Raw genomic sequence first — 8,655 nt, forward strand, 5'->3', positions numbered from 1 at the left:
TCGTAGGATGTTGCTTTCATCAACATGTACCACATTGCATTCCTTAACTGTGCAAGTTTTAGGGTCTAGGATTCTGTAGCCTCTTCCTCCAAGAACGTACCCCACGAGGATACCAGGCTCTGCTCTTGCATCAAGTTTGCCCCTTCTCTCCTTTGGTACATGGGCATAGACTTTAGATCCAAAGGCTTTTATGTGTTTAAGTCCAGGCACCCTATTATGCCATAATTCAAAAGGACTTTTATTTTATTTGTAGTTTTTGATGGAACTCTATTATGAAGGTAAACAGCTGTATTGACTGCTTCAGCCCAAATATTTTCTGAAAGTCCAGATTGCGTTAACATAGAATGCGCCATTTCTTGAATGGTTCTGTTTAAGCGTTCTGCATTTCCATTTTGTTGTGGCGAATAAGGAATTGTAGTCTTATGTTCAATTCCTTCTTGTTGCATGAATCTTTGGAACTCCCCGCCGTGGTACTCTGTGCAATTATCTGTAAACAGTACCTCTGGCACTTGTCCAAACTTGTTTTTAACAGCTGCAACATAGCATTTAAACTTTTCAAGCACTTGATCTTTGCTTTTAAGTAGGTACGTATAGACATATCTGGATTTTGCTTCCATAAAACTGACAAAATACTTGCTGCCTCCAGCAGACTCCTTTATTGGACCAACAAGATCTGAGTACACAATCTCTAGAAACTTTGTATTTTGTTCAGGAGATTTGCCCTTGTAGCTAGGAGCTGTGCCTTTTGCTTTAAAGCAGATTTCACAACCATTTTTCATAGCATCACAATCAACAGCATTGATATTACAGTTTTTCAACAGCTTTTGTATACTTTGCATATTCCTATGAGCAAACTTTACATGCCATGCATAGAAACAGTCCTTGTGATCACATGAAGATGATTTTGTATGTTACACTGGCCCATTAGTATCCATTTCATCATCACTAGCAACAGCAATGTTTCTTAGATAATGAAAATTTCCATGTTATTCAATCATTAGCTCAACACCATCTTTATGCCAAATTTTGTCTTAGCCCTGATCAAGATTAATTTTAAAACCAGTTGCTATGATCCTCATAGTGGATATGAGGCAGATAGTGGCCTCAGGAACAAAAATGCAATCTTTGAGTATAACTTCCTCAATTTCACCACATGTATTCAAAATGTTCAGCACAACAGTTCCATTTCCTTCCACAGCTAATTCTTGACCATTAACTTGTTGCAACTTAGGCTTTTTCTCTCTATCCAAATCAACAAACCATTCAACAGAGTTGGCAGTATGTATCTCCCCGAATCAAGAAGCCATAGAGCTTTAGCATCAGATTCTCTTCCATTAATAGACAATGCATGCACATTTCCACTCTGGTTTACATCTACAGCATCTGGCTGTGTTTGCGAGCTGGGAGATTTCCCTTCTATTCCCCTCAGCTTCCAAATAAGAAATTGCATAATCAATGGTTAATTTCTCTACTCCCTTCAAAAACACAACTTCATGAGCATAGTCTTTTGTTAATGAGCCCAAAATTACAGCAGTAACAGAATCATCAGTTGGTGGGCTTCCTATGGCCTTTAGATCATTGAACGTATCCATAATTTTGTTCAAATGTGCAATCAGCTCTCGATTTTCCATTGTATTTTTCATCTAGTTGGGTTATCATTTGTTTTGCAGATTTGCACGTTAAAAGCTTTTGATTGTCACTTGCAACAACACTCCCAAGAATTAAAGATTTTGCAAAACCATCTTTCTCTTTAAATATTTCTTTTTGTGGATCATCTGCAGGAGCGTCCTTAGAGAGTACATGCAGAGCAGATTGAGATTCTAGAGCACACTCAATTGATCCCTTCCACCAGTTGTAATTTGTTTTAGATAAAGGTGGAATATTGAAGAAATACAGATTCTTTGAAACAGCCTTATTTTACTTTATCAGTCCTTCCAACAGGCAATACAGCAGACAGGCCGTCTGGTCAGCGCGGGGTTAAGTGGAGCTTCCTTTGATCTCCCTCTTCCAGCGGCGATGCAGCCCTTCACGTAGAGCAGTAGAACACAAATCTTCTCTCCCCTTCTGTCCTGCCTGCAACAAGGCTAGACAAGCTCAAGAAAGAGGAAAAAACTTTTCTCTGCTCCCACTTAATCCAGAAAACGTTTCCAAAAAAAAGTCTGTGCTATTCTTAAAAGTTTCTAAGTAAACTCAGCATATACACATGGTCAGCTTTGTGCATAAAGGAACGAGCTGGGCCCATAACCTTTGTTGGGATTCTTTTTAAGTAAGTCAGCAGAGTATTAAGAGACTGAGTCCATGGTGTGTATTAAAATATAAAAGTTTACTATAAACCTAACATGGGAAAAAGGTACACAGGATATGAAAATAACAAAGAGCTAATATGTCTACATCCTTACAGCTAAAAGGTAAAACGGGAAGAGCAGAATGGCGTCTCCTTCTCTGTCAGAACAAAGAACCGGAGGAGAAGCCAATATGCTAAATACTTGACACCTTGGTTTCCAATCAGACTAGCAAATTAGCTCCAAAGTTCCTGGGCATTCTGTTGTCTAAACAGATTGGTTACAAACAAACATGTGACTTAACAAACATCATTAACCCTGTAAATACTGAAGTGTTTTACTTGTAACACCCAACAGCTTGTGAGGAGGATCTGGGGCTGGGCAATGCAGGAGAAGGTGGTCCCAAGCCTTTTGGGACCTTCGGGGTAAGAACCGGCACTTTGAACTGTGCCCTGAAACAAATGGGCAGACGGTGTCCCTCCGACAGCACAAAGGCCATTAGATTCCTGTATTCAGCCACCCAGCAGTATCCTGGCTGCTGAATTTTGGGCCAGCTGAAGTATCTGGAGTAAAGCAAGAGAGGAACAGTGAAGGGAAAGGGGGGAGACACCTGCTAAAAGTGTTCCTTTATCCTGATGTCCTTTCTTCCATCTACAGCTACTTGTGCACAAGTTGGGCGGGAGGAAATTCTGAGTTTAGAAGAGAAGGGGGTGGGGGAGCGATGAGGACCCAGTTCCCAGCAGGGTCTTCTCCAACTCCAAGTTAGATTGTGCTGCTCGTGGAAGAGGATAGCATGCTCCGGGACAAAGAAGGACACGAACCGCTGTTGGTGAAAGGCTGCAAAGACTCTGGGGAGGTTTGGTGTGGTTTTTAAAGCACAGCACAGCCGTTCGATATTTAGGCGGCTAAAACAGCGCGGCGTCGATGGCTCGTGCAACCAAAGAGCATCACACCTGAATTCTGATCGCATTGGTCTGGAAGGAAAGGTCCGGCATCGATTTCCGCGCGGGATTTAGAGAACAGCACCATTTGACTTACACATTGGCTTTCTGAACAATCGCGAGCGAGAGGAGAGCTATCGATTTCCCCCGCGCGGTGTTTATCTTTCTCCAAACGCCGCTGGTTAGATTGGACTCACGCGGAAGAGCAAATCAAGCGGGGCCGATTCGAGCCAGGGTGGGAGTGAGTTCCAAGGAAACCTGCCTCCCTATAAATCAACGGGTCTTTCCTTCCAAACGCAGGGGCGCGTTCGTCAACCAGGCGCAATTTCCTCCGAATGGGCCGCCGCGCAGGAACGTGTCCTGGCTCCCCTCGGCTCAGGTCCTTCATCAAAGCTGTAAGAGGCGACCAACTGCTAATAGTAAGGGACGAAAACACGCACCCACGCCTATACCTTTCATCCGGGGTGAGCCTGGCTCATGAATCCGGACCCCAACTGCTGGCTGTTTAGCGCAGTCCCGATCCTAAAGGCAGCATCAGCGCAAGCCCAAGTATGAATGACCCCCCCCCCCCCGAATTCAATAGAACCCCTGCCTCAAGCACAAGGTTGTCATCCTGCTCTCTTAAAATCAGTGGTCTTGTTGCTATTTAGAAAGACGGTTCCCTCCCTCCTAAGCAAGCCCTGGTGACGTCAGCCGGACTCGTTTGCCTTCAGGATCGCGACGCCCGCCTAGGGAACTTGCTGCAAGAAGTCGGGAGCCGGCGGGCTCCTCTCCAAGTCTTTTGTTGGAACCCAGCAGCAGCTCCTTTTCTAGTCTCCTCTGTGGCGACTGGACTGTGGACACTGGCCAATAAATACAGTTAATCACCCCCGGCCAGAGCCGAAGCAGATCCTTCCTGATTGGATCTGGACTGCGGCAGCTTTTAGCTTGGTCCTATGCGCGCGATCCAAGCCTTGCGCGAGATGTACTGAAACACCTTCACCCACATATTCGCAGGCCAGTAGCCGAAAGCAGCTCCAGGGCTCGCTCCTGTTTCTCTGATGTCCGGAAGCGCCCCTGGCCTGCCTGAAGCGTCCTCTCGGCAGCCCAGGCTCAGCGTTTGATAGGAGAGGCTCAAGGGCAGCCAAAGAAAGGGGGAGCGGTTGGGAATTTAACTGAAGATAACGCCTGTCGGTGTTTCCTCGGAAGTCTCTTCCCCTACTGCCAGGGAGGCAGGATGCAATCCAGCGGTTCGCTTAGTGGACTCCGTGGAATGTACCGACTTGTTTAGTCTATTTTAAGCCCCGCCCTTCCGCCAGGGCGTTCAGAGAGGCACTGGTGGTTCTCTTCCCGCCCCCACTGTATCGGCACAACAACCCCGTGAGGTAGCCTTAGGCTGGGGGAGAGACTAGCCCAAAGTCACCCCGGGCGGGTCACAGCGGGTGGACATTAGAGCCAAGCTGATTCGGGTACTACTGGCTGAAGGCCCCGGCCCTAAATCCACACAGGGAGCCAGTCTCTCAGCCACAAGCAGAACTTATTTCTTAGCAAATGTGCTGAGGTTAGGATCGCGCCGCGCCAGGAGTTTTGTGAGCGCCGGCTCTCCCTCCCTACCAAGAGAGAACCCGCCGACATTGCGCTGGGTTCCCACTGGGCCCTTTGGTTAATTCAGCCAGCCAGTCCTGGCGAATTCTTGTTCCTTTCCAATTCCACCAGCCTTTTGGAGCAGACCTGTGGGTGGGCTGGGGACTTCAACGGGTCAACTCAGTTACAGCAAGACAGAAAAGGAGTTTCTAGCCCTTTGGTAGGCTGGAGATTGGTTAGGAAATTTTACACCATAACAAACCTGCGAGGCAGCAATCCCATTGGAATAACAGAGATTTACTTTCAAGTAAGCACGTGCAGATTTGGCCTCCAAGTGCACCCCCCCCCTTCTTCAGGGAAAGGACTTATTCCGACAAGGAAGGGTTTTTCGTAATGAAAACTGTAAGAGCTCATGACGGATTTTAGTTTTTACATATTTACTCCCTGCAAGCACCCCTGTCTGAGCGTTTAGGTTCAGACGAAGGAGTGAGAGATGTGGGGCAGTGAAGTATTCCTTAATGAAACAGGAATGTTCTTGCCCTGCCTTCAGACTCTGGATGAGGGAGGGAAAACAGACTTTTTAACAAGGTGGCAACGCGTCAGTCATTCAGCATCAATTGTCCTCGGATTCCTCTCCTCCAGCTTCACTAGTCTGCGGGCGTCTGTTTGGGAGTCAGTCCCAGGGGATTTATTATTCCTACGGACACTTCCCTGGGAGTATGTCCCACTGACTTCTATAAGGCCTCCTGCCCAGTAACTGCGTTTACGGTGAGCTGTTGAGCCTTTTAGGAAAAGGAGATCTGTTTAACTCGCAAATCTGCATTCATTTGCCCAAATTGTAGGGGGTGGTGTCTTGTTGTTTTTTTAAAAAACAGACCCTAGAGTAACACAACTGTTATCCCCTAGTGGCATCCTGGGACTGAGCTGTGATGGGAGGTCCCTGGTTCAGAGGTCACCCTCTGGTCGTGTGCACAGGCTCCATTTCGGCCCCCTCCTCCCCCACTATGAGCCGTGGGAGAAGTGCGAATCCTGCGGGGTCTGCTGGCACGAGGCCATGGCCCTGAATGACTTTGACGACCAGAAACGCCATATAAATGCGAAGACCTCTGGTCGTCGATATCAACTGAGCTTTCTATCACCATTGTAAAATAGAGCTCTCGACCGGAAATGATGAGATACAACCCGGAAGAAAATGGATCATCCGTATTAATCGGCAGCCAGACCCCTTTACCCTGCTAGCTAGAATTGCTGGGGTCAGACACCCATCAGTTTTCCCTAAATTCTTTTTCTTTTACTTATTTAATTCGTTTATACCCCGCCTTTTCCCCCAGTGGGAATCCAAAGCACCTTGCAATGCATCCTTCTCCTCTCCTTCGCTTTATCTTCACAAAACAGCCCTGCCAAGTAGGTGAGTCTGAGAGTGTGCGACTGGCCCAAGGTCACCTGTCGTGCTTCTGTGCCACCAGAGGGGATTCAAACCCGGGTCTGCCGACTACTGGTCCCGCCACCTTCTTAACCCCGCCTACACCACCGCGGCTCTTAAGAAGGACCAAATAGAGATCCATCCAGGAAGAAGCGGAAGTCAGCCGGGCTGGGGAGCTCGCTGGTAGGACTTGACGTCGAACTCTCCTCCCGCCCCGCCCCCCACAGACAGCGTGTGTCCCGGATCCACCTGTCCGTCAGAAGCACGAGGGGTCTCCCAGCTAGTAGGCAGGTCTCTCTGGGCCTTACCTTCAGCCAAAGCAACGCAAGTAATAACCCAAGAAAACTTACTAGGAAGTAAATTCCATTGAAGGAAGTGCGATTTACCTTCGAGCAGACCTCGTTTGGAGTGGACCCTAGAAGCAAATCTTTTGAGGACCAGAGAGCGGAATGCGCGCCATTGCTCTTTGTAATCTTAGGAACGGGATCTTAATCCGTGTGCGGGGATGGTGAAATAGGAAAAGGGAAACCGCTTGGCAGAAGATGGACAAAAGTATGGCCAGCCGATCCTGCTTTATATTCGTATCTGTACATATCATAGGTATGCCCATGCATACGCCCATATATGTAGAGAATGCCTAGAAGGAGATCTAAAGGGCATCTCCGCCCCAGACGCTCTAGCAGGCGTTTGTCCTCTGTACACCGGCCGAAGAGAAAGAGGACGGATGGACTGGTGAAATGTCGTAGTGGCAGAGGAGTGAGCAACCTCAACCAGTGGGTTTGCAAGCGCGCAGCTCTGTTTAGGATTGTACTGTGAGACTCCACGTCACGTGCCAAGCATTTGAACTTGACTTATGGATCTAGCCATACATTTGCAACTTTTAAATGTGCGTTGTGTTTATTTTGGCGAGCTAATCGCCAAGAAATGACTTTAATTGAGATATTTGTGGGGCTTGGTGGTTATGATTATAGGCAGAAGTAAGAGGGCTCTCTCTCACACACACACAGAGGCGCACAGAGGCAGGCACGCGTCTTCCCCTCTCCCAGGAGTTATTAGATAATGGATCTCGGTGGATCGCCGGCACATAATTAATTTTGGCGGCTGTTCTACCGGGATCTGGCAAAAGAAGCCACTCCGTTTTCATCAAAGACAGCCAAAGGGAGACCAAACGACTGAATTTCCCTCAGATAGATTATTAGAAAGGTCGGGGGGGGGGAGATAAAAAAGGGGGGGGAAGAGAAGCAACCCCCCCCCCCCTATTTAAACCAACTCCGACTAGAACTTGTTTCCTACAATCCCATTCCATTTTCGGTAAATGCATTCCTGAAGGTGCGAGGGGAAACGACAGAGTTTTGTTTTTAACTGCTTTTTTTAGAAATGAAAAACGAAACAGAAAGAGTGACCGGGGTGGGGTGGGGGGCAGAGGAGAGGAGGCTTGTCGGGATCATCGTGTCTTCTTTCCTTGCCGGGACCCCCACCCCACCCCCCACGGACATTGTTCCTAGCGAGGTGACAGTCCCAAGACCTACGGTGTGGTGCGGGTTCCTTACTAGCCGGAGGGACAAGTGAGATACCCGGAGGGGGGGGCACTGGACGGCAGAGTTGCTGGGGCCGCAGGGCCGCTTCGTTGCTAGGAGTCCCGGGTGATATGTGTGTGTGTGGCCCCCTTTCTTTCCCCAGGGCCTCCCCACAAGTGAGTGGTTAGCTACGGCCCTGCTGGGAGGGAACCTGAAAACAAAGGGCAGGGAAAGGGAGCACCATTCTCTCTACACCCAGGGACATTGGCTTGAATCCCCAGAAGAGGAGAAAGATTTAGAAGGGCACTGGACGGCAGAGTTGCTGGGGCCCTTGGGGTGACCCCCCCCCCCCCCCGAATCTCCGACTTTCATACTTGAACAGAGAAAGTCTGCAGGGCCTCTCCAGAGGTTTTGGGGGCGTGGAGGATGTGAGGCCGATCCAGGTCCTACTCGGTAGTATAAACCCCCTGAGGTGAATGGGGGTGACTCCCAAGTAAACCACCGCAAGGCGCAGCGTGAGTCCAAACCTCCCCCCTCCCCCCCTCTCTTCCACTCTCCTGTTCCAGAAAAACCGACGCCAGTTTGTGGGCAGAGGGGAATCCACCCGAGCGCCGGATCCTCGGGAGCTTCCCGCTGAAGCACTTGGAAGAAGGCCGAAGCAGGCAGCCCCCCCCCCCCCCCCCCCCCCCCCCCCCCCTGTGCCGCGGGTCGCCCGAGGGAAAGTCCTGACTGGGCTTCCGGGCAGCGGGGCTGGTCCTTGGTGCACAAGAACAACAACAATGAGGAGGAGGATGCCAACGACAACCGCAGCAGAAGGATCAAGAGATGCCACAGTCCGGATCTAGGGTCTGGCTAAACTAAACTGTTTTTTTTTAAAGACTTTAACGGATAGGAATGGTACGAAGGGCGGGGGGGGCGGTGAGGAAGAA

Source organism: Gekko japonicus, unplaced genomic scaffold (assembly GCF_001447785.1).
Source record: "Gekko japonicus isolate JY-2015 unplaced genomic scaffold, Gekko_japonicus_V1.1 scaffold231, whole genome shotgun sequence".
Taxonomy (NCBI): domain Eukaryota; kingdom Metazoa; phylum Chordata; class Lepidosauria; order Squamata; family Gekkonidae; genus Gekko; species Gekko japonicus.